The sequence below is a fragment of the Pleurodeles waltl genome, chromosome 7 (genome assembly GCF_031143425.1).
Source record: "Pleurodeles waltl isolate 20211129_DDA chromosome 7, aPleWal1.hap1.20221129, whole genome shotgun sequence".
NCBI lineage: Eukaryota > Metazoa > Chordata > Amphibia > Caudata > Salamandridae > Pleurodeles > Pleurodeles waltl.
The window spans coordinates 1,156,679,903-1,156,706,971 of NC_090446.1; positions in this window are offsets into that span (position 1 = coordinate 1,156,679,903).

Genomic DNA, 27,069 nt, shown 5'->3' on the forward strand with positions numbered 1-27,069 from the left:
TCATAGAGTGGAGTAGTGCAGGTGGATGGAACTGCATAGAGCAGAGTATAGTGTTTTAGAGTCGAGTGGCATAGAGCAGACTGCCAGAGAGTGTCAGAGTGAAGTGGCATAGAGTGTGGTGGCATGGAATGGAGGAGCGTGGAGTAGTATAGAGGGAGTTGTGTGGAGCAATGTAGAGTAGAGTAGTGTGGTAGAGTGTCATAGATTGGAATAGAGTTTAATGGAGTAGAGCATCATACAAAAGAATATGATAGAGTGTGGTGTTGTAGAGTGGAGTAGAGTTGCTTAGAGTGAAGTGGCACAGAGTGCCTTGGTTTTGAGTAAAGTGGTGTAGAGAACTTTGGTGTACATTGCAGTACTGTACAGTAGAGAGGCGTAGAGTGCAGTGGTGTAGAGTAGAATGGTGCAAAGTATATTGTAGTGGCATAGAGTACAGTGGCATAGATCATTTCAGAGTAGAGTGAAGTGGCATAGAGTGGAGTTCTTCAGAGTACAGTGGAGTGGTGCAGGGTAGAGTGCAGAGGTGTAGAGTAGATTAGTGTAGAGTGCAGTGGCTTAGAATAAAGTGACATAGAGGGCAGTGGCATAGAGTAGATTGGCGCAGAGAGTAGCGTTACATAGAGTGATGGAGTATAGAGAAAATCGGCACAGAGTTCAGTGGCAGAGAGTGCAGTGTTGCAGAGTATACTGTTGTGGAGTGGAGTGGTGTGTGGTTAAGTTGTGTAAAGTACATTGGCTTAGAGTGCAGTGGCATAGAGTGGTGCAGAGTAGAGTGGCATAGAGAGCAGTGGTGCAGAATTAAGCTGTGCAGAGTAGAACAGAGTGGTGTAGAGGGCAGAGTGAAGCGACATGTGTGGTCATTATGAAATCAGCAGTGTTAAAGTGGCATTAATACCGCCAACAGGCTGGCGGTAAATACTGCCAAATAAAGACCATGGCAGTGATAACTCTCATAGACAGCCAATGTACCCCACCACCCACCAGGGCGTTAACACCACGCACTACGGAGGTAGTCATCAACAGCCAGGCGGAAGACAAGGTACCACCCACCAACGCCATTAAAAGCCTGGCAGAAACACATCACAGAAGACCAAAGACTCACCAACAGAGACGATCAACGCTGCAATGGATCCAGAACTGCAAGTCCTCCCGATGCTCTTCTACTCCATGCTCCACCTGGAACACCAATGCTGATGAAGACAACAATGGTGAGTACAGCCGCCTAGCACACAAGGGAGGGAGGAAAAGTAGAGTGACACACACACACACGACACACACCAGACACACACACAACACACACCATACACACAACCAGCTGCAGATGTAAACCAATGACACAGGACACACAGCATGATAATACGACTACAGGTCGGCAGTACTGAAATTGTAATAGCAAGGCAACGCCACCATATGAACCAATTTTAGAACAAAGATACATGAACAATTGTCCAGAAAGGGCCAATACCCAGTCCAAAGTACATGAAGCCCACATGGCCACAGGGCACTGTCCAAGCCCCAACTTGATCCTGACTAACTCTGCACAAAACTGTACAGGGGCAACATCTCGGAAGTGGACAGGCACCTCAGGGGAAGTGGGGTGGGGGGCACCTCAGCTGAAGTCGGGAACTTGCCCACTGCTTCTGGAGGGGGCTCCATGCCCATTTCCCAATGCTGGTTAGTGCAAGGTCACAGTCTCTGAGGTGGGGAACAATCTCTGGAGGGGGCTCCTGGTACAACAGTCCCTGGAGGGTGGCCTACATGTCCTCTGCTGGAGGTGAGGGTGTATTGTCTCTGCTAGGGGAGGTGTCTCCTGGGCAACCTCTGCTTGAGGTGAGGATGCATTGTCTCTGCTGGGGGAGGGGTCTCCTGGGCAGCCTCTGCTGGAGGTGAGGGCTGCATTGTCTCTGCTGGGGGAGGTGTCTCCTGGGCAGCCTCTGCTGGCTGCTGTGTCCCAGCTGGAGATGAGGGCTTCTTGCCGGTCATTGGTGGTTGAGTGGGAACCTCATCTGTCATTGGTGGTTGAGTGGGAACCTCTTTTGCCATTGGTGGTTGAGTGGAACCCGCTGCTGTCATTGGTGGTTGAGTGGGAACCTTTTCTGTCATCAGTGGTTGAGTGGGAACCTTTTCTGTCATTGGTGGTTGAGTGGGAACCTCTTCTGTCATTGGTGGTTGAGTGAGAACCTTTTCTGTCATTGGCGGTTGAGTGGGAACCTTGCCCTCCTGGCTGGTGGAGTGGGATCCTTCCCTTTCCTGGCTGGTGGAGTGGGACCATTCCCTTTCCTGGCTAGTGGAGTGGGATCCTTCACTGTTTTGCCTCCACGACTAGGAGGTGCCTCCACTGTCCCCGTGGACTGTTTGGCTGAGGTGCTGGGCTGGGTCATTGGGATCCTGCTCTTACGGGCAGGATGGGGGGGAGGAGGGATGGGAGTGGAGGTTGAGGGAGTGGTTTTTGGAGGAGCACGTCTGCTGTACTTGGGTGCAGGTGCATGGGCTGTGTGCTCATGTGAGGTGGATGGCTGTTGGGTGTCTGAGTGCCTGCGTTTATATCCTTTAGGATGGGGGGACAGATAGGGTGAGAGAGGACACAAGGGACGCGTGGATGGATGTTGTGGAGGTGTCTGCTTATGAGGTGCGTGTGCTGCTCGGTGTGGTGATGCTGGTGGTAGCTGTTGAAGCAGTGCATGCAGGTGTGAGTGTGGATGTGACTGTGAGGAAGGTGGAGGAGGAGGAGCAGGGGGAGACCGTCGAGGCAGTGGATGTGGATGTGTTTCCAACTGTCTGTTGTTTGTGTGAGTGCTTGTGGACTGAAGTGTGGTGCTTGTGTTTGACTGTGCCACTCTTGTGTGATGTCTTGTGTGCATGATTGTCTGTATGTGTGTATGGGATGAGTTGAAGTTGAGGAGAATGGGACTGGGAAGTGGTAGTTGGAGGAGGGACAGTAGGAACAGGGACAATGGCTGCCATCAGAGAGGGGGCAAGAGCCTGAATCAATCTCTCTTGGGCCGCCAATCCACCTGGATGCCCTCCAGAAATGCATTGTGTTGCTGCATCTGGGATGCCAGCCTCTGGATGGCATTCACAATAGTTGACTGCCCTACAGAGATGGATCTCAGGAGGTCAATAGCCCCCTCACTCAGAGCAGCAGGGCTCACTGAGGCAGGGCCTGAAGTGCATGGGGCAAAGGAGATACCCACCCTCCTGGTTGAGCAGGAATGGCAACTCGCTGAGGGGCTACTGGGAGTGCGGTGCTGGTACGGGGGTGGCAGCTGTACCTGTAGCTGGGATGGTCAAAGAGATGTTCGCCACCACTAGGGTGCTTCCATCAGAGGAGGAATCTGAGTCTGTGTTGTCACTTCATATCTCCGCCATGGTGCTCCCCTCGCTCTCCGTCCCACTGGTTCCCTAGGCTAATAAACACATGGACAGGATGACAGAGGAGAAAGGGGAGCGGGAGAGAAAGGGAGCACTGGGTCAATTACAGCACCAACACCACAGTTGGCATGCACAGCACTGTCACACACAGGGATCATGATTGAGCACTATGCATTGCACTGGCATTGAATTGGCTATATGCCACAGCAAGATGAGGGCCAAACACCGCCACCTGCACACCTTCTGAGACCCACAAAGCCCTGACAGACATGGAATGTAAAAGAGCTAGGTTACGTGCACTTGCCATCCACCCATTACCCTTGATCTGGATCATGCTGCAATATCTGACCTGGCATTAAGGGGCACCCACTAACTCACACCCACCACCGGGATCCCACACATACAATCCAGCCTGTCACACATTTGGCCCAAAAATCCAATTTCAACCTCCATTGGCACACACATCGCTCAGCGCACACCATGTACATTACCACCAGACATACCACCCCTCATATGACACGGTGCCTGCACACACATCTCCATGCAACCTTCCCACATGCATTGTGCCCAAGGTGTACTTACCTGTTGGTCTGGAGTCCCATACAGCTGTCCATATTGGGGCATGACCCCATCCACCAAGCACTCCTACTCCATCAAAGTGAAGGCAGTGGCCCTTTCCCCTGTCACACGGACCATGGTAGGTTCCAGACACAGGTCACAGTAGCACATGCAGTGTAGGTGTTATCCTGTGGAAAGTCAGGAATCAAGTGAGGTTATAGATAGAGAATGGCAGTCACATCCGCAGCGGTGTACACTGTTACCGCTACCGCTGATCCTCATCAGCCACTATACTCAATAGAGCACCATTTTAGTCAATGAGGAATTGCACGGTGGTGCCAGACCACCTTCTGCCACCACACTCAATGTTGGCAGAGTTACCTCACTTCCACCTGTTCCTAGATACAGGACAGGCGGTCACCATTTCATGGTGGACTACATACAGATCTTCCATAACTGTGTCATTGCCGAAAATTGCACATACATTGCCATTTCCACTGTCCCATCACATTAATGCTGTATGCACACTGAGGTGGTGGTTCCATTGTTCAAATTGTGACAGCCTACTCATTCTTGTGTCCCTTAGATACCTACCACTGTGGATGAATAGGAGGAGGAGACAAACTCCTGTGTACAGACCCCTTGTGGAGTTGGCTACACTGGAAGACAGGCACATTATACTCACCTGTAGACTGGACAGGGCCACAGTCACAGAGCTGTGTGCCCAATTTGAGCCTGACCTGATATTAGCTGTACGTCATCACACTGGGATGCCCCCTCTTGTGCAGGTTCTATCAGTGCTTCATTTCCCGGCAACTGTTTTTTTCCAAGTGACAGTGGGATTGGCAGCCGGAATGTCACAGCCAATGTTCTCAATCATGCTGGCAAGGGTATTGTCTGCCCTGGTGAAACACATGTGGAACTACATTTCTTTCCCCCAGGTGGAAGATTTGGCCACTGTGAAAGTGGGATTCTATGCAATGTGGCATATACCCAATATTATTGGGGCGATTGATGGTACACATATTGCGTTTGTCCAGCCCCCACCAGAATGAACAGGTGTTCAGGAATCAGAAGAGTCTCCACTCACTCAATGTGCAAATTGTGTGCCTGGTGACCAGTACCTCTCCCACAGCACTGCCAAGTATCCTGAGTCGGTGCATAATGGTTTCGTTCTGAGGAATAGCAGCATCCCAAATGTGATGTCCCAACTACCAAGGCACAGGGTGTGGCTAATAGGTGAGCCAGAGTCCCCACCCACTGTATGTCAGTGTATGCCTTGAAATGTTATCCCCATAGCATTGTGTAAGGCTAAATTTTGTCCCTCAATACTTGAAGGTGACTCTGGCTACCCAAACCTATTGTGGCTCCTGACCCCTGTGAGGAATGCCAGGACAGGGGCTGTGAACCGTTATAATGATGCACATGAGCAAACCAGGAGAATAATTGAGAGGACCTTCAACCTCTTGAAGGCCAGGTTCAGATGCCTGCATCTGATAGAAGGATCCCTGTGCTACTCACCCGAGAAGTTCTGCCAGATAGTAGTGGCATGCTGCATGTTGCACATCCTGGCCCTCAGACGACATGTGCCTTTTCTGCAGGAGGAGGGGACTGGAGATGACCCTGCGGCAGCAGTGGACCCTGAGGATAGTGAGGTGAGGAGGCAGAGGATGAGGACAACAGAACATCAGTTATGCAACAATACTTCCGAAGACACACAGGTGAGACAGTGGAACTGACCTTTACTCTAACTATTGATGTGTGGCTGTAGCATGAAGGCATTCACTTCCTTTTCATCTCAACTTACTGTCACCTCTGGCTTGTCCTTTTACAGATGTCGGTAATACGACAACAGCGTCCTGATGTGTTTGCTGCAGACATCTACATGTCATTATTTGTATGCTATCACAGTGTTCAGATCATTTGCACTAGATGTGACTGTTCCCATAAATGCACATTTTCAACACAAAACGGTGTCACTCAAGTTCTGTTCAAATGTGTTTATTGTAGTGCAAATAACTGACTGAAAAGTGCAATGGAATGGGGTGATGGTAGAGGAAAGTCCAGAGTATTATTCCAGTCTGTTTGTAGCACAGGTCCAGTGTCCAGGGGCCATAGGAAGGGGAGCAAAGGCAGTTCAGAGTGGACAAGATGGGATATAAAGGGGACAATCAGGAGAAACTCATTTCCTGGCGGTGGTCTTGGTCTTGGAAAGTGTCTCTGGCTTCTGTCTGGGTTGCAGGGAACGTTTGCGGGGTGGTTCACTTTCTGCAGGGGGGAGGGGTGCTGGTGGCCTGTGGATCCTGTGGCGGAGCCTCCTGCCCACTAGCTGCAGCGGAAGTGGAGGGCTGGCTAGTGGTAGGGGCCCGCTGGTGAGCTGTCGATTCCCTCATGATGTTGGCCACGTCTGCCAACACCCCTGCTATGGAGATCATGGTGGTGTTGAGAGCCTGCAAGTCCGACCTGATTTCCTGATCGTGTTCCTCCTGCAGCCACTTATTCTCCTGCATGTTGTTAAGGATCTGACCCATTGTGTCCTGGGATTGTTGGTAGGCCCACAGGATCTTGGTGAGTATCTCTTGGAGAGTCGGTACCCTGATCCTGTCCTCCCCCAGCACACTGCGGTCCTCTCAGTGTCCCTGTTGCCCTGTGTCTGTGTCCCCTGAATGGTGTGCCCACTGCCACTGGGCCTAGGTTCCTGATTGTCTTGAGGGCGAGGTGTAGACTGGGGTCCCTGTTCAGGTGGGCATACTGCTGATTGACGTGCCCTGGGGACAGAGGTGTGGGGATGCTAGGTGGGTGCTGTGGTGTTGGATACTGATGGGGAGGCTCTGTGGTTGACTGGGAGTGGGCTGGGGTGACCGACTGAGCAGTGGTCCCTGATGGGCCAGGTAGTTCATCCAGATCTAGAAGTCCACAGTTAATGTCATCACTGGGGGCATCTCCTGTTGGGGGACTGGTTTGTCGTGGCACCTCCTCTCCGCTGAGATTGGCTGGGGCACCTGTGGGGATGTAAGTGATGTATTATGCTTCATGTCTGTGACATATTGTACATCTCTAGCTTCCCTTCTATCGTTGCTGTTGCCCTGCCACCTTTGTTTGTGTTTGGTGATATATTGTGGGATCTTTAGATCCCCTATGCTGTGCATGCTTTTGTGATGGGTGTTCATGCAGGGCTGGGAGGGCTGCCCATGTATTGGGATAGCATGCAGGGCTTGGCATTGGGGTTAGTCATATGTGTAGGTGCAGTGTGTGGGATGGAGTGGAGTGATGGAAGTGAGGGTAAGGGGGTGAGATGTATGCAGGTATGGGGGGTGATTAGTAGAAAATGTTGACTCACCAGTGTCCAGTCCTCCGGCAACTCCAGTGAGTCCCTCAGGGTGCAGTATTGCCAAGACTTGCTCCTCCCATACTGTGAGCTGTGGAGGTAGAGGTGGGGGTCCAGCGCCAGTCTGATTGTCACATTCATCCTATCACTTTGTAGTTAGAGAAAGAAAAGTAAACATCAAACTGCCTGGAAAACAGACCTGATATTTTACCTCTGTGTTTGAATGCACAGCAAATTAGGCAAGATAAAAATAAGATTTAAAGGCCTGATTATAGACATTTGGGCCCTCATTATGACATTGGTGGCAAATGCCGCCTACCGCCACGGCGACGGCCTCCAACATTACATCACCGTGGCTACCTTCTATGGAATTAAGCCCATAGTCAGAATTCTGCCAGAAGGCTGGGGAATTCCGGCGACGTTCATGGCGGCGGATGGCAGTAAGGTGGTGCTGCTGCCTGCAGCAGTGCCACGCCAGCAAACCACCGCCTACCGTATCATGTTCCATGATATGGCCTCATGGTGTTCTGCTGGCAGACACTGCTGCTGGCAGAAGCGAAGCATATGGAGCATTTTGGTGTACATTGTAACAAAACTTATTTCTAAAGCATGGAGTGATAGCACATTTTCATTTACATACAGCACATTTTTCATTGAAATGGCCACAGAACTCATACTGATATGCAATTTTGCTTATAAAACTATTTTACACAAAAGCAATAGTGTGTGCAAATTCGAAATAAATCAGAAATTGTCATCTGTGCATCACCAAGTAACTTGTCTTGATTTGTTTTGATCCTATTCAAATCTTTGTTTTCATCACACTTTAGAATTACTAAAATGTGCTTCATATGTGCTTTCATTACTGCTGATGAATTATGAAAAAGTTGTGAAGTACATGTCCATGTTTTTTAATTGTGCTGTGTGGTAGAAAAAAACTGACATCCTGCAGCCTTTCCTTTCAATGTCAGTACCCGAGCAACATTGTCAGACAGTTTACTTTACAAAATCCTTTAACTTTGCAGTCAGAGAAAGAGAAGTAAACACCAGCCTCCAGGTTAAAAGAATATGAAGCAATTTGTCAGAAGGCATAGCCTGGTATTTGACCTCAGTGTGACAAAATAAAAACATCACTTAAATTTATATTTATTTTTCATTCACTTACTGAACGTCAACATGTTTACTTTACGAGTGGTTCAGCACCCTAGCACCTCTACTTCCAGTCCCTATGCATCAGAGGAGCCCAGGTGCTCTCTGTCTCCCGCTTCAGACACATACTCATCAAGGGATTCAGGCTTGATTTCGGGCATATATAAAAGGAACTTGCAGTGCATCCATTTTTTTTACAGATGGCGCATATAGGCCCTCATTACAACCCTGGCGGATGGTGTTAAAGTGGTGGTAACACCACCAACAGGCCGGCGGTAAAGAAAATGGGATCACAACCACGGCGGAAACCGCCAACATAGACAGCCACTTTAACACTCTGGCGGTCATCGCCAACAGACAGGCCGAAGACAATGTACCGCCCACTGTATTATGACAGGCCAATCCGCCACTTTTTCAGGGGCGGTACCAGCAACATCAAAAGCACGGTGGAAACAGTACACTGAAGGGGAAACACTCACCTTTCGACACTCAACGAAGAACCAGGACGCCATGGAGCCCGAATTTCAGGTGTTACCCGTGTTGTTGTATCTACTAATACACCAGGAACTAGAAAGAAGGCGGTGCGACGACGACGGTGAGTATTGCACCTAGCACACAGGGGAGGTAAAAGAGAGAGACACACACACACGACACGCAACCCCCCCACCCCCCACCCTCACCCACAACACCATACACACTAATACATCCAACAGACATTACAGATACACCCCATTACCCCCTGGAAGAATGCAAGGACAAAAGGAATTGAGTCCAATCAGTGATATTTTGGAACATGCAGATACAGCAAACGGTATTTTTAAAAATCTGTATATACAAATATTTACAGTATGTACAGAAGGCCGTACACTGTCCCTTGTAAATGTCCGTGGGCCAGTGGCCCCAAAAACCAGGGGCGAAGCCCACACTTGACTCCTGCCTCAAAACGGAGAGAACACTGCAGGGGCATCAGGTCGAAAAAACACAGGCACCTCAGGGGAAAGGGGGGGGGGTACCTCAGCCGGAAGATGGTACAAAGTCACTGCTCCTGGAGGGGGCCACATGCCCACACCGATATCCTGGGGAGTGCAAAGCCACAGTCTCTCAAGTTTCTCAAGTGTGTGGTTTGCCCACTGCTTGGTCCTGGGGAGTGCAAAGCCACATTCTCTCAAGTGGGTGGTTTGCCCACTGCTTGGTCCTGGGGAGTGCAAAGCCACAGTCTCTCAAGTCTCTCAAGTGGGTGGTTTGCCCACTGCTTGGTCCTGGGGAGTGTAAAAGCCACAGTCTCTCAAGTGGGTGGTTTGACCACTGCTTGGCCATTGGGAGTGCAAAGCCACAGTCTCTCAAGTGGGTGGTTTGCCCACTGCTTGGTCCTGGGGAGTGCAAAGCCAGTCTCTCAAGTCTCTCAAGTGGGTGGTTTGCCCACTGCTTGCTCCTGAGGAGTGCAAAGTTACAGTCTCTCAAGTGGATGGCTTCTCCACTGGTTCTGGAGGGGGCTTTGTACCCAGAGTGCTTCATCCTGCCAAGGATTGGGTGAGTGGATGCCTTTCTCCACTGGTTCTGGAGGGGGCTTTGTGCCCAGAGTGCTTCATCCTGCCAAGGATTGGGTGAGTGGATGCATCTCTCCACTGGTTCGGGAGGGGGCTTTGTGCCCAATGATGCTGCACCTGGGGTGTGGCAGTTCCCATTCCCTCACCTGGGTGTCTGAGGCACGAGATGTGCAGGGAACAGGTAGCATGATACTCCATGGAGGCAGAGTCACACTCCACACTGCGGCGACTTAGGGTGCAAACTGCTGGTAGTGCCAGTGCTGGTGGTGGTGCCTCATGTGGTGTGTGCAGGGTCCAGGACGTCTCCTGCAGCCTGGGATGGCTGCCCACTGTGGATGCTGCTGATGTTCAATGTAGTGGCACTAGCTGGGCACGTGGCGGTATATATGGTGGTGCAGGTGGCGGTGGCTACGGAGGTGTCTGCAGCAGAGATGCTGCCGGTGCTGCCCGTGGTGCAGGCATCTGTAGAAGTGGGGGGAGACATCAGGCCGTCTCCAGCAACCTCGGACGGCTGCCCACTGAGGATGATGCTGGTTACTGTCGTTGTGGCAGCGGCGGTGTAGGAGGGGTGGAGATGGCGGTGAAGGTGGCAGTTGTTGCGGCGGTGTTACAGTGGTACAGGTTGCTGACCTGTCAGGAGAAATGGTGGACACCAGTCCCTCACCAGGAGGCTCCGTGCCCTGAGGTGACTTGCCCTTGTGTTTGTGTCCCTTCCCCACCTTGGTAGTCGCTGCTGGGACCTTGGCACTGTCCTCTTTGGTTTTGGATGAGGCCTTGCTGGGTGGGTGGTGCGTCTTTTCCCTGCTGCATGCCGGCCCTTTCTTAACCTTGGCAGGTGGCGGAATCGGGTGGTCCTTAGTTTTGGTAGGTGGCACACTGGCAGACCTGACGGGTGCCCCCTTTGATCCTCTCGGACTTGCAGGGACCACAGCAAACGCCGATTTGGTGGCTGAGGTGATGGCCTGAGATCTAGACATCCTTGCCCTAGGGGAACGGCGGGGGGAGGTGTAGGGAAGAGGTCAATATTAGCAGGGAAAAGTTTATTTGACACACTGGGACGGGAAGATGGAGGGGTGTGGGAGTGGAGGAAGAGGTAGTGGTTGTAGGAGGTGTACATCTGCTGAGTTTGGGTGAAGGTGCATGGGCTGGAGGCTGTTATGAGGTGGATGGCTGTTGAGTGGGTGTGTGCCTGCATTTGTGTACTTTGGGAGGAGGGCTCACAGCCACACTGGGAGAGGACACAGGGGACGTGTGCATGGTTGTGGGGGTGGTGTTTGCACTTGAGGGTTGTGTTGTGATGGGCGTGCTGATGATGTAGGCAGTGGCTGATGATGTTGTGCATGCAGGTGGGAGTGGAGACACTACTGGATGGGAGGTGGACAAAGAGGAGGAGACAGACACAGTGGAGGAAGTGGATGTTGGTATGTGCATGGGTATGGTGCTTGTGTGAGTGCCTGTGTGGTGCTTATGTTTTCCTGAGTCACTTTTGTGTGTTGTTGTGTGTGCATGCTGGTCTGAAGGTGTGCTTTGGATAAGCTGAGGTAGACGGGATTGGTCGGGGTAGTGGAAGTTGGAGGGGGGAGGCTGGACACAGGGACAATGGCTGCCATCAGTGCTGAGGCCAGGGCCTGAAATGCTCTCTGTTGGGCCGCCACACCAGAATGAATGCCGTCTAAGTATGCATTTGTTTGTTGCCTCTCAACACCCTGGATGGCATTCAGAATGGTTGACTGCCCAACAGTGAGGGATCTCAGGAGGTCAATAGCCTCCTCACTGAGGGCAGCAGGGCTGACTGGGGCAGGGCCTGAGGAGCCTGGGGCAAAGGAGATGCCCACCCTCCTGCGTGATCGGACACGGGAAACATGCTGAGGGGCTGCTGGGAGGACAGTGCTGGTAGGGGGGTGGCGGCTGTACCTGTTGTTGCGGGGGGCAGAGATGTTGCCGCCACCACAAGGGAGCTCCCATCAGAGGACGAATCCGATCCACTAATGTCCGCTCGTTTCCCGGCCATGGAGCTCCCCTCGTCCTCCATCCCACTGGCGAATTCAGAGTCGGTAGTGTGGCCCTCCATGGCCATGTGGGATGCAGCTCCCTCGTGCTCCGGTGACACTGCTCCTCCGCCTGATGATGCTAATGCACACATGAACAGGAATACCACAAAAAGGGGGGGGGAACAGAAGAAAGACATGTTGAGTGCATGCATTCCAGCTACCGTTGGCGGACAGCACAGACACAGAAGCCCCCGCACTACGCCGCGCACTTGGGGTCCACTTTGCAATCCCTGGGACATGGCCTACAAGGCTATGGACAACATCTGCACACATAGGTGACACAGGGCCATAAATAGCTGTACTTGGCACCCTACAGAGGTGGGGAGCGGGGGCACAGGGCCGTGCCTTACGGAGGGGCCTAGCCTACGGAACTCGACCTGGCCTAGGGATACCCACAGCCCTCCTCCCCCACCCAGACACCTCCACAGCGCGCAAAGATAGCAGATTGTGAGTGTACTCACCCCCTTGTGTCTGCTGTGATGCCCTCACGTGCCCATCCAACTCGGGGTAGGCCACCGCCAGGATCCGGAACATCAGGGGGGTCAAGGTCCGACGGGCACCCCTCCCACGTTGGGAGGCCATCCCCAGCTGAGCCTCGGCTGTCTTCCTGCTCTAGCGGCGAATGTCCTCCCACCTCTTCCGGCAGTGGGTGCCCCGTCTGTGGTGGAACCCGAGGGTCCGGACGTCCTTGGCGATGGCACGCCATATATCTGTCTTCTGGTGGGCGCTGACCTATATGAAATGTACAGGGGGAGAAGAAAAGTAATTACCTTCTGCACCATCAATGTGAGTGGCCCCCCATCCCTACCCTTGCCATGTGACACATGCACTCACCGTCATTTCAAGCATGCCTCAATCTCTCCCCCCCCATCTTTCATCCACCCCACTCAACACAGGCATAGCCCATACAGCATGCTCCCAGTGTATTTACCTGTTTGTCTGGAGGACCGTAGAGTAGCGCGTACTGGGGGAGGACCCCATCCACAAGCTTCTCCAACTCCTCCGATGTGAAGGCAGGGGCCCTTTCCCCAGTCACATGAGCCATTGTCCCTTCCAGACCGAGGTCACAGCAGCACTTGCAGTGTAGGTCCTCTCCTGTCGAAGATCAGGTATCAAGTGAATTAACAGAGAGAAAATGGCGGTCACGTCCGCGGCGGTGCGTACCGCGACCGCTGGCGCACATCGTCATTGGCTCCTGAGACCCATAGGGTCCAATGTTAACCAATGCAGCATTGCGCCGCGGTCTGCGACCGCCTACCGCCACGGTGTGCAACGCCAGCGCAGTTACCTCACATCCCATTGTTACACTTTACAGGTCAGGCAGCAGCCATTTCAGGGGCCCACATGCCTTACTTTTTGTACTGCGTCACACATACCTAGGCCTTGCATCCAAACTCATACAAGCCATTCGATGGGTTAAGATCCGTGTTTTTTTAAAGCTGGGGTTACGTACCTCTGAGATGTTTGACTTTGTGCTCGCTGTTGTCCTTCATAGACACCGTCCGCTGGGACATGTGAGGAGATGGCGGCATCCTCCGGTGTACAGACCGCTGGTGGACCTGTCGACAATGGAGGAGAGACATCTCATCCTGACATACAGGCTTGACCGTGCCACTATTCTGGAACTGTGTGTCCAGCTGGAGCCAGACCTGATGTCACCTATCCGCCATCCCACAGGAATCCCCCCTCAAGTGCAGGTGCTGTCAGTACTCCATTTCCTAGCAAGTGGGTCATTTCAAACAACAGTGGCCATAGCATCAGGGATGTCCCAGCCTATGTTTTCCAACGTGTTGTCCAGAGTGTTGTCTGCCCTGCTGAAACACATGCGGAGCTACATCGTTTTCCCTGAGGGGGAGGATTTGGCTACAGTGAAAGGTGACTTCTATGCCCTTGGACATATCCCCAACGTCATAGGTGCCATTGATGGGACCCATGTGGCTCTGCACCCCCCCACAGGAGTGAACAGGTGTACAGAAACCGGAAGAATTATCATTCCATGAATGTCCAGATGGTATGTTTGGCAGACCAGTACATCTGCCATGTGAATGCCATGTTCCCTGGCTCAGTGCATGACGCCTACATCCTGCAGAATAGCAGCATCCCTTATGTGATGAGTCAGCTCCAGAGGCACCGTGTGTGGCTAATTGGTGACTCTGGTTACCCCAACCTGTCATGGCTACAGACCCCAATGAGGAATCCCAGGACTAGGGCAGAGGAACGCTACAATGAGGCCCATGGGCGAACTAGGAAGGTGATTGAGCGGACCTTCGGCCTCCTGAAGGCCAGGTTCAGGTGCCTCCATACGACAGGTGGATCCCTATTCTACTCACCAAAGAAGGTGTGCCAGATCATCGTGGCCTGCTGTATGCTTCACAACCTGGCTTTGCGTCGCCAGGTGCCTTTTCTGCAGGAGGATGGTCCAGATGGTGGTGTTGTAGCATCTGTGGAGCCTGTGGAGAGTGAAGAGGAGGAAGACGAAGAAGACGACATAGACAACAGGAACATGGTGATACTGCAATATTTCCAATGAACAGAGGTAAGAATACAAACCGGCCTACTACATGTACTTAAACACTACTACCTCTGTACTGTCTGTCCTTTTCACCCAGTGTATGGTAACTGAGTTGTCACTTTCCCTTACGATTTCAGAGATCTGGGTCCCACAGTGTGACATCTGCTTTGTTTCCCCATGGACTACAGCTGTGTGACATTGGTATGTTGGCATCACAATGTAAATAAGCATTTTGGCACTGTAATTACAGATAACTATATTCACATTCACAGACAGACTCCTGATTGTTTTGTGCAATAACGGTGTTTATTAAGGTGCAAATTATTGGAGGGGGGTTGTAAATTGGTGAGGGGTGATGGTGGAGGAATGTCCATGGCAGAGTCCAGTCTATTAGTCTCACAGGTGCATTGTCCAAATGGGTCTGGGAAGTGGAGCTGGGGCAGTTTAAGGATGGACAGGGTGACAAAGTGGGACAGTGGGATGACTATCAGGGTGGTATCCTTTCTTGGCGGGGGTCTTGGCATCTTACTCTGTCCTCTTCCTGGATCTCAGGGACCGCTTGCGGGGTGGTTCTCCTTCTGCAGGGGGTGGGGTGCTGGTGGCCTGTTGGTCCTGTGTCCGTGCCTCCTGTCCACTAGCGCCGGCGGAGGTGGTGTGCAGTTCTTGGTCCATGCTAGTGTCAGGGTCCCTTTGTGGTGCCACAGTGTCCCTCAAATGGGTCACTACCAGATTCAGCACCCCTACGATGGTGCCCAGGGCGGAGCTGATGGTTCTGAGTTCCTCCCTGAAGCCCAAATACTGTTCCTCCTGCATGCACTGGGTCTCCTGAAACTTGGCCAGTACCATAGCCATCGTCTCCTGGGAGTGGTGATATGCTCCCATGATGGAGGAGAGGGCCTCGTGGAGAGTGGGTTCCCTGGGCCGGTCCCCACCCTGTCGCACAGCAGCCCTCCCAGTTCCCCTGTTTCCCTGGGCCTCTGTCCCCTGGACCGTGTACCCACTGCCACTGCCCCCAGGTCCCTGTTGTTGTTGGGGTGGTGGGTTAACCTGGGTGCCCTGGAGTGGTGAACACACTGCTGCTTGACGTGTCCTGGAGACAGAGGTGTGGGCCCGCTGGGTGGGTGCTGTGCTGGTGTTTCCAGAGGGAGGTAGGTCTGCAGTGGCCTGTGGCTGTGTGAGGGGAACCGACTGTCCCGAGGTCCCCGATGGGCCGGGCTGGTCATCTACATCTAGGTCGACAGAGCTGCAGTCATCACTGTGGGCCTCTTCTGGGGGGGGGTGGACATTTGTGGAACCTCCTGTGCGGTGACGTGTCGTAGGGGTCCTGCAGGGGTATTAAAGCATGATTATTGCATCTGTGTGTGGAATGACGTGCAATGGGTGGGTGCCCGTGTCCCCCAGTGCTTGCATTCCTGTGTGTGGGCTTTTGCGTCGGTGGTTTGGGGTGGGTATGGGTATGTGCAGTGGGCATGCTTTGGTGATGGGTGTCCATGCTTTGTTTTCGCATGCAGGGCTTGGTGTTGGGATGGGTGAGTTGTGATGGTGGGACATTTGCAAGGAGTAGGAGTGATGGGGGTGAGGCTGAGGGTGGGGGTATGTGTTGGCATGCAGGTGGGGTGGGGGGATGAAGTAGTGAAGATGTGACTTACCAGAGTCCATTCCTCCAGATACTCCGCTGAGGCCCTCAGGATGCAGGATCGCCAAGACCTGCTCCTCCCATGTCGTAAATTCTGGGGGAGGAGGTGGGGGTCTGCCGCCTGTCTTCTGCACTGCAATCCGGTGTCTGGATACCACGGAACGCACCTTCCCCCATAGGTCGTTCCACCTCTTCCTGATGTCATCCCGATTTCTTGGGTGCTGTCCCACTGCGTTGACCCTGTCGACTATTCTGCTCCATAGCTCCATCTTCCTTGCAATGGACGTCTGCTGCACCTGTGCTCCGAATAGCTGTGGCTCTACCCAGATGATTTCCTCCACCATGACCCTGAGTTCCTCCTCCGAAAACCTGGGGTGTCTTTGCGGTGCCATGGGGTGGTGTTGGTGATGTGTGGGGTGGAATGTGTCGTGATAAGTGTGGTGATGTGTATTGGTGTGTTGTGTGATGTGCGTGGTATTTGTGTGGGTGATGGTAATATGTGCGTCTGGGTGCTCGATTCTTCTATATGGTCTCTCTCTCTGTGCGTCGTCCCGATTTTTTTGTGGTGGGGGTTTGTGGGTGATGTGGGGGGGTGTTTTATATTGTATTGGGTGTGTGGGAGTGGTGTTTGTATGTGTATTTGGAATTGTCCAATGTGGCTTGTAGGAGTGTGTGTATTATGAGCGCGGCGGTGTGTACCGTCAATGGGATACCGCGGTTGAAAGACCGCCGCGTGGATTCGTGTGTCGTGATAGTGTGGGCATATTTCTGTTGGCGTGACGGTGTCGGTTTGGTTATCGCCAGTTTATCGCTGGCCTTTGGTGTGGCAGACTTCTGTGGGTGTCTGTATTTTGGCGGTTTCCGAGTTGTGGGTCATAATGACCGTGGCGGTTTACCACGGCCGTGGCGGTGTGTTGGCGGTCTTCTGCACGGCGGTAAGTGGCTTTTACCGCCAATGTTGTAATGACCCCCTATATGTCTTGTAGAAAGCCACACTTTATCACCTGGTTGATGCTGCAGTCCCTCACAATGTTTCTTGTCATACTGCTTTTTGTATTTTTGTTTGGCCTTTTCAAAATGTTGTTGAATCAATTTCTGGGTTTGATGAAGATGGTGAATGGTTTCTGACACAGCTGGTGCAAGAGAACTTTCTTGAGGGATCGTGATGGGCAAGGTGTCAGGATGATAGACAAACAAGCCAAAAAAGGGTGTAACGCCAGTGGAATTGTGGAATGAGTAATTGTAGGCTAACTCAGCTAACCAGAGCATTGATTTCCAAGAATGAAATGCTTTTTCAGCATAAGCACCCAGGTATTGCTTCAAAGTTTGATTTAGTCTCTCCGTTTGACCATCTGTTTAAGGATGATGGCTGGTAGATAGTGTGGATGTGACTTGAAGTGTTTTGCACCATGTCTTCCAGAAATTGGAGGCAAATTGCGACCCTCGATCGGAGTGGATCATTTTCGGCACCCCATGATAATGGACCGCTCTATTTAGTAAAATAGTTGCCAGTTCACTGGAGGTGGGCAATTTCTTACAGGCTATGAAATGTCCATATTTCGTGAGACTATCTACTACCACAAGGATTACTGAATGTTGTTGAACCACTTGTAGTCCTGTAATAAAGTCTAAAGAAATGTGCTCCCAAGGACGACTTGGAGTTGGGAGTGGATGCAACAATCCTTTCGGTTTCGAATTACTTGTTTTAATGCGAGCACAGACTTCGCAGTTGTTTACCATTGCTTTCACGTCTTTTGTCAGGTTAGGCCACCAAAAGTAGCGTTGGATTAATTCAAGAGTTTGAGGAGTACCTGCATGACCTGCCGTAGGTATAACATGTAACCAATGAAATACTATCTTGCGAAGTTTGGTAGTGGGCACGAACAAACGAGCGTCATGGAAAGATAATCCTTGCTTGATTGACCTTTTGGGATCTGCTTGGGCCCATGTCTACCATTTCTCAATAGTGAAAGATTTACGGATGTCTTCAAAGAAATCTTCAGTTTTTATGATACATAGGACTTTGTCTGGAGCAATGACAGCTCTGGAGGTCTGGACTGCAGGCACCGTGGTAGACTCTTGGCGGGACAAGGCGTCAGCTTTGCGATTGTCTTTACCAGGACGGAAAGTTACCACAAAATGAAATTCGACAAAAAAAAGCATCCAGCGTAATTGCCGAGGAGTCAAAAGTCTGGCGGAACTCATGAACTGGAGATTGTGATGATCAGTATATACTGTGACAGTATATTTGGCACCCAACAAATGATGTCTCCATTCTTTAAAGGCGTCACGAATCGCCAGAAGCTCTTTTTCACAATGACATAGTTTTGTTCGGCTTCGTTCAGTTTCTGAGACATGTAAGCTACAGGATGAAGTTGGCCAGTGTCTTTACTTCGTTGTGACAAGACTGCACCGATTGCAACATCTGAAGCATCAGCTTCCACTATGAAGGGATGGTCCGCATCAGGGTGAGTCAAGACAGGGGCAGTGGAAAAAGCTTCCTTCAAAGTTGAAAAGGCTTGGTCAGCTTCTGGGGACCATACAAATGTTTCTTTCTTTCTTAGTAGCTTGGTGATTGGGGCCACTGTATGGAAAAATTATTTATGAACCTCCAGTAAAAATTTGCAAACCTCAGGAAACATTGTACATAACAAACAGTTTTTGGGCTGGGCCAATCAGATACGGCTTTTACTTTCTTTTCTGCCATCACCATACCATGAGGGGTAAGGATAATCCCTAAAAACTCAGCTGTGGTAACATGAAACTCACACTTGGTTAGTTTGCAATATAAATGGTGCTTTCAAAGTGCTACAAGAATTTTCTTGACATGTTGTACATGTTCATTTTCATTGTCAGAGTAGATCAAAATGTCATCGATATAGACTATGGCAAATATGTTGAGATACTCTCTAAGAACGTCATTCAAGAAAAATTGAAATGCTGCTGGGGCATTACACAGACCAAAAGGCATGACGGTGTATTCAAAAAGGCCATGTCTTGACTTGAACGCTGTTTTCCATTCGTCGCCCTCGATGACCAAATGATAAGCACCTCGTAGATCGAACTTAGTGTAGATTTTAGCTTTCTTTACTTGTTCCAGTAAGACCGGAATCAGGGGCAAGGGATATTTATTCTTGATGGTGACCTTGTTCAAACCCCTATAGTCGATACAAGTTCGAAGATCTCCATTCGCCTTTGTAACAAAAAACAAAGGAGAGGCTGCAGGAGACTTAGAATGGCGGATGAAACCATTTTCCAAGAATTGATCTAGATACTTTCGTAAATATTGTTTTTCATGTTCTGACAGGGCGTATACACGACAGTTGGGGAGTATCGCACCTGGGATTAGATCAATTTGACAGTCATAAGGTCTATGAGGAGGCAAGCTTTCTGCTTCTTTTTCATCGAAAACATCTTCATAGGATGAATACTGTTTGGGCAATTTAACTTCTTTCTCCGCAGCAGTGGCTATATAAGAGTTGCAAACTTTTGATACTTCAGACTTTTGGAGGCATTGTTCTTTACATAGTGCTGATGAGAACACGACCTTTTGTTCTGCCCAGTTAATCTCAGGATTGTGATGAGTTAACCAGGGGAAGCCAAGGATAATTCCATACTGGGGAGCATGGATCACGTCAAGGACAAGTTTCTCTTTATGTTTATTTCTATGGTTCTTACCCTCACAGATCACCGACAAGGGGACAGTCTGAAGAGTTACAGGACCTCCAGTCAAGAGTTTTCCATCTACTGCCTGTATTATTTCTGGAGTCCTCTTCTCAATACATGGGATCCCCCATGCACAAACCAATTGGGCATCAACAAAGTTCCTGGTAGCCCCAGAATCTACTAGAGCCTTCTGGAAATAAGTATTTTTCTTTATTGAACTTTTATGTCCAGCTTGAGATGTCTAGATTGTGAAGGGTCCACGGTGACACCCAAGAGCAACCTTTCTTTTCATCTTGGGTGTTTTAGTTTTCCGACTCGACTTGTGTATTGGCTGCAACTTTCTGGACAGGACCTCATTTGCTCTTTGGTTTCATTGGACATTCTTTGGCGAAATGACTCTTGCGCCCACAATAAAGACATTGTCCATTCTTTCTACGTAGGTCCTTTTCGTCAAAGGTCTCCTTATTGTTCCAATTTCCATAGGTTCTGGCGTTCTTTCTTTCTAAGTCCTTGATTCTCTATTATCGTGAACATGCCAGGAATATTTTTCAGTCTTTCTGCGTGTTCCCCTTCATTCTGCTAAACGATGGTCCAATCTCAAAACGAGGTTTATCAGGTCTTGACAGTCTGTAGGCTGCGGGTCTATTTGAGCTAGAATATCTTTTAACTCCTCTTTGAGTCCATTGTAGAACAAGGTCACTTGCTTTTCTTCAGGCCAGGATGTCTCGGCTACCAGCCAATTAAAGTTGGCTAAATATGACACTAAGGGCCAGATGTAGCAAAGGTTTGCGACTCGCAAACGGGCAGAATCGCAATTTGCGACAGAGCAAAATCGGAAATGGGATGCAAAAAGCCCATTTCCGACTCGCAAAAAGCGATGGGACCCGTTTGCGAGTCGCATCAGTTGCGACCCCATTTAGCGACCCACAAATAGCAAGTCGCAATTTGCGAGTCGCAAACCTTATGCAATTGCAACTCGCAAATTGCGACTAGTCGCAAAAAGCCCAGTTTGCATGTCCCATTTACCACTAACTCAGAGCAGGTGGTAACCATTACCAAAGTATAAAAGGGGACCCAGAAGCCATCTGGGTTACTCAAGATGGCGGAGATATACCTGATAGCAGTGAGGAGGAGAGTCTACGCAGCCCAGCAGAGGAGGAGGAGGGGCCACAGACAGGAGAAGATATATAGAACCAGGCAGACTCTTTTTCAGCAAACTGAAGAGGAGATCTATGACAAATACCGCCTTAGCAGCGCAGCCATTCTAGAATTAATTGATTTACTCAAACCACAGCTAGAACACCAGACTCTGCGTGGCTGCGCCATTCCTACGCATGTGCAAGTACTATGCTCACTGCACCTCTTGGCCTCAGGGAGCTATCAGGGGGTCATTGCTGTGGCAGGTGGGGTATCCCAAAGTGCAGTGTCAAGGTTCCTCAGGGCCTTACTAGATGCCTTAGTCATGCACATGTCTCACTTCATATAGTTACCAAGGAATGAGGCAGAAATGAACAGCACCAAGCTGGACTTTTACAGGATTGCCCACTTTCCCCATGTCATAGGGTGTGTAGATGGGACACACATTCAAATATGACCCCCTGCAAATCTGGAACACATTTTCCACAACAGAAAGTATACCCACTCACTCAACATACAGGTTGTTTGTGATGCCCATTATGTCATCAAGGACATCGTAGCTAAGTTTCCAGGCAGTACCCATGACTCATACATGTTTAGGCATAGTGGGATACATCAACGCCTGGAACGTGGGGAATTCGGAGACGGTTACCTCCTAGGTAGAGCTACAGACACTTGCAGACATACACACAGGTCACTGTGCACGACTATCTGGACTTCCTAACAGTGTACTTTTGTGCCCAACAGGTGACAGTGCCTATGCTCTCAGGCCTTGGATCATGACTCAGTTTTTAACACCCAGCACTGAATCAGAGAGGCAATACAACAGTGCGCATAAGAGGACCAGGAACCTGATAGAGCGCACCTTCGGACTCCTGAAGGCAAGATTCAGATGCCTCCACCGCAGTGGAGGCGCCCTCCAATACACCCCCATTACCGCATTCAAAATTGTGGTCGCATGCGCCATCCTCCACAACATAGCCACCCGACGTGGGCTACCTCTCACCCCTGTAGACCCAGATCCGGATGATGAAGAGCAAGAACAACCACATCGGCATCATGGGGATAGGAGTATAGCTAATCAAGGCAGACTGAAACGGGACCACATTGCTACACAATATTTTGGACGGTATGTGTCAACTCCCACCATACTCACCTATTGACCAAAAACTCCATTTGTTAATTGGAACAAAAATAACTGTTTTATTACTGTAATTAAGAAACTATATACAAGTCGAAATTGTCCATGGGCAGGAAAATGCCAACCAGTCATGTGGCACATTAACGCCATGTGCCACATTTAATGGTCCTGGGTGTTATCTATGATCTCCTGCCCCTCCTGCCAGCCTGGCTGGTCCCTGCTGCGTCCGTGGTGCTCTGCCTACCACTCCTGAGCACCCTGCTGTCAGTGGCAGAGACACTGCTCACTGTTGAGCCCTCCTCACTGTCTTGGGGTGTTTCCCCTGTGGCCCTCGACATTTCCAGTGTCTCCATAAGTTCGATTATGTGGGTGAGACGTCCCAGGCCCCTGGCAACATCCCCAGCAAAATGGCCCATCTCTACTTGCAGCCCAACTGTCCTCCTCGACAGGCCTGTTGTATTAATGGCGAGCCTGCCGATCGATGTGGCCATCCTGTCCAGTCGGTGCATTATCTGCCGATCTCTGCGCCGCCCAGCCTCTGCCTGGGCCAGCAGTCCTCCCGCCAGTTCCCTAATGGCAAGGGCAAGGTCCCCAGTGTTCTGGCACATCATGTCCATGCGTCTGTTGAGGTGCTGCATGCTTGCATGGTTGTTTCGCACAAAGCGGTGCAGCACACCACTGATCCTGCCCAAAATCCTGTTCTGCAGGCGCTGACCACACAGCAGATGTGCCTCACTGGTGGTTGGAGGAAGTATCCCGGATGCAGACTGCAGCCCAGATGGTCTTGTCCTGCGACGCCTGCGCAGCGGTGGCTGCCCTGTGCTCCCACCTGTGTCCTCCCTGCCTGTTGCTGGGGCAGCTTCTGGCGTGATTGTTGCAGCAGGTGTTGCTACTGCAGGGATGCTGCTGACCGTGGAGGTGGGGGTGCTGGCGGGTCCTGGGGTGTCCTCCTGGGCCTGGGTGCTTGGGGTGTTGGGGGTGTCTTGCTGGAGACCTGTGGGACATGGGGAACAGACTGTCAGTGTCTACTATCTATTGCACACATCCTATTAAACATTTGCCTATGAACTGCCTATTTGACTACATTTCCCATAATGCATCATTCTTGCAATTTCTAACCTGAAATGGAGCTATTTTGGTTGTGCATGCACCTGTGTACATGGTGGGTGGGGATATGGCATTGATAGGGGTACAGGCTTATCACATGGTACTCACTGGTTGATGTGCCCGGCTCTGAGGTGTCCAGGTCCCAAAATCCACACACTGCCTCCTGGTCCAATGTTCCTTCCACCCTTTCTTCCAGGGGTGTGGGTGGTGGCACAGATGATGGTCCTTCTCCTGTGCCTCTCATCTCCCGGAGCCTTTCTGCCACCCTCTCCTTGGCCCGGGAGCGGAGGTCATACCACCTCTTCTTAATGTCCTCGATTGTCCTGTGGCTCACACCCAGGGAATTGATTTTATCCTGTATGTCCTGCCAGAGTAGTTTTTTTGTGGCCTCAGGGACATTGAGGGCTGCTCTCCCAAAAAGCTCATCATGGTGCTGACAGCATTCCTCTGTCAGCAACTCCAGCTCCCTCTCAGAAAATTTGAGCTTCCTCTTTCTTGGGGTTCCCTCCATGGCAGCTGCTGTTTGTTCTGTGTGAAGACTGGCAGTTATAAAAGGGTGTGGTCCTCCCTCCTCCCAGGTGTATGTCTAAACTTCCTGGCTGTGATGTCATCATCATGTGCCAGGAAGTGTTTCCAGAGTGTTCTGGTGTGGTTTCTGGAGTGTTCTGCTGCACCTGCAAGCAATTTTCAAGGAAATCGCAATTTGTGACACCTACTCGCTAATTGCGAGTTCGTTTTTTGCACACTCGCAAAAAGTGACCTCGCAATCTGCGGACTCGCACACTGTGTTGCGAGTCCGGCTGCGAGTCCGGCTGCGAGTCGCAAAATCGGATCGGTTTCTTTTCTGGCATTACATATTGCGACTCGCATTTTGCGAGTCGCATCAACTCGCAAAATGCGAGTCGCAATTTTTATTTTTGCTACATCTGGCCCTAAATCCAGGATACCTTGTCGTGAGTCCAATAATTCACGATCTGCCGACAATGTTACAGTTCTACGATCAAATACTCGTTCAAACTCACAAACAAAATTTCTCCATTTGTAAGCTAGGGGACTGTCTTTACGCACAAGAGGGATAGCCCAGGAAGCCGCATCCCCAGTCAGGTATGATAACAAGAGAGCCACTTTGGACTAGGCATCAGGGAAAGTATGTGGTCGGCAGGTGAAGTGTAATTCCACTTGAACCAGGAATGATTGCGCTTTCAAGGGATCGCCTGAGAAACGTTCTGGAGGAGCTAAAGGAATGGCTGAAGGAACATTGAGGGAAATGTTTGTAGGATTACCTCCAGAAGTCTGAGAAGAAGGACCTGGCCAAACACACCTGTGGGGTTTTGTTCCTTCTTCTCTACCTTATCCTGTAACTGACTCACTCTCTCAGCTAGGCTAGCTGCCAAATCTTTTGATGACACCACCTCTGCTTGGAGCTGCGTGATAGCCTTGACCAATGTCCAATGTGGCCATGCTGAGAACATATGCAAACCAGGAGGATTATTAATTTGTGAGCTCACTATTCTGTCAGAGTCACCAGATCCTCGGGGTCTGCGCACGTTCCCAACACTTCCACCACAAGACAGCTCCAATAGTCTGATTAGAATGTCACAGAGTCTAAGAGAGTCCAAGTGGGGAAAAGGGGATTAGGTAGGAAACAGCTGGGAAGGAGACCTGTAGGGAGCAAAAGGTTAAAACACACAATATCAAGATTATATCATATTAATCATTACTAGGCTATGATTCAAAGCATTGTCATACTGGAAACATGGATAACTTAAGCATGGACTAAATAAATAGGCCTCAAGATGTCTGATTACCTGTGAAGGAGTCAAGAAGGATTAATACAACTTTTCAATGAACTTCTCAATGAAATGTTACACATGGATTAGAAACATCTGAACCTTCTAGAATTACATTTTAAAATTCAAGTATAGTCTTTTGCATGAGGACAAGAAAACAATTTGAATGAATTCTATAACACCATAGGAATTGCACTTAAGGGACTTATTACGCACATACAATATAACATCTAGAATACTAGCACTTTAGTTTCTTAGAATGCAGGAACCTGAATTGCGCACATTGTGGGTTTCCACAAGAGTTTGTAAATGCCATGAAATGGTTGCTCACAATGAATAACATGAGTTAGACACAAGAACTGAATCGCCTGCCTTGCCGATTCGAAGGCCGCCAAGTAAATGCCATGCAATGGTAGCGCACAATGAACATCATGAGTTAAGCACAAGAAATGAATTGCGCATCTTGCCGATTCGAATACCACTATGTGAATGCCACAAAATGGTAGCACACAATAAAGAACATGAGTTCAGCACAAGAAATGAATTGTGCGTCTTGACGATTCGAATGTCACCATGTAAATGCCAGGAAATGGTAACACTAATGAATATCATGAATTAAGCACAATAAATGAATCACGTGTTTTGCCGATTCGAATGCTACCTTGCGAATGCCATGAAATGGTAGCGCACCATGAACAACATGAATTAAACACAAGGAATGAATTGCGCATCTTGCGCATTCGAATGCTACCTTTTAAATGCCATGAAATGGTAGCGAACCATGAACAACATGAATTAAGCACAAGAAATGAATCGCATGTCTTGAAGATTCGAATGCTACCTTGTAAATGCCATGAAATGGTACTGAACAATAAGTAACACGGATTAAGCACAAGAAATGAATTGCACGACTTGCAGATTCAAATGCTACCTTGTAAATGCCATAACATGGTAGCGCACAGTGAATATCAAGAGTTGTACACGAGCAAAGAATCGTGCGTCTTGCCGATTCGAGTGTGAGCATGTAAATGCCATGAAACACCAAACGCACATTCACATGCACAAGAGCAAAACTGTTTTATCATGCAAATTAGGCCCAAGAACTCGAATGCTTTCGAGAACGGGATTGGGGTCCCAGCCCGACCTCCGTCTTACCACCCTTATCAAGAATCACCAACAAAGTGAAAGGGCAAGGCGTGGAAGATCAAAGTAGGCCTCCGGAACAGGAGCTCAGGAAGTAGCTGCTGCTCTGCACCAGGACCTCTGAATAGTGAGCACGTGGAGCTGGGCTGGCTCCCTTATATAGAGTCTTGGCCCAGCCCACAAACCACACCCAGGCATGCTGCAGGGAAAGCTTCTTGAAGGCCCTGGTAAGGGACCACACCCTGACACACTCTGAAAGCCTGCAGCAATACATTGCAAATAAACAGTGTTTATAAGCACCTTGAAAATAAGTCTTCAGGATTAAACTCTGCAATGCAAAAGGTTAAACAACATCATATCAGCACAATGCATAAATCACGTTATCTTGAAAGTGCTGGGTTTTTGCATTCTAGTCGCCCGTAGAGCACGCACTGCCCTGATGTTGACAAGTACTTCCAGTGACACACAGATAAGAGACTGTAACTTCACTTAACATTTCAGTATACTTTAGGACATTGTACATGGCAGCCTTGTACCCTCTGTGTATGGCCACTGACTGTTCCCTTTGGGTTTCCTTTTTTCAGCTCTATGTATCCCATTCTTGCTTCTGCTATGTGTACTGCTGCCCACCAACTGTCATGCATTGGTATAATTCAACGAACATAGACGTTGCACTGCTTTGTGAATGTAGTAAGAATACATCTTTCCAATCATTACACTGACTCCAGTACGGTTTATATATCAATGGTGTTTATATTTTGTGGTAAATAGTATGGGGGGTACGTGCAAGGGGCTGGGGTGATGGTGGAGGAAGGTCCATGCTAGAGTCCAGTCTCTTGGAATCACAGGTGCATTGGCCAATGGGGCATAGGAAGGGGAGTAATGGCAGTTCAAGGTGGACAGGGTAACAGAGTGGGACAGAAGGGTGACAA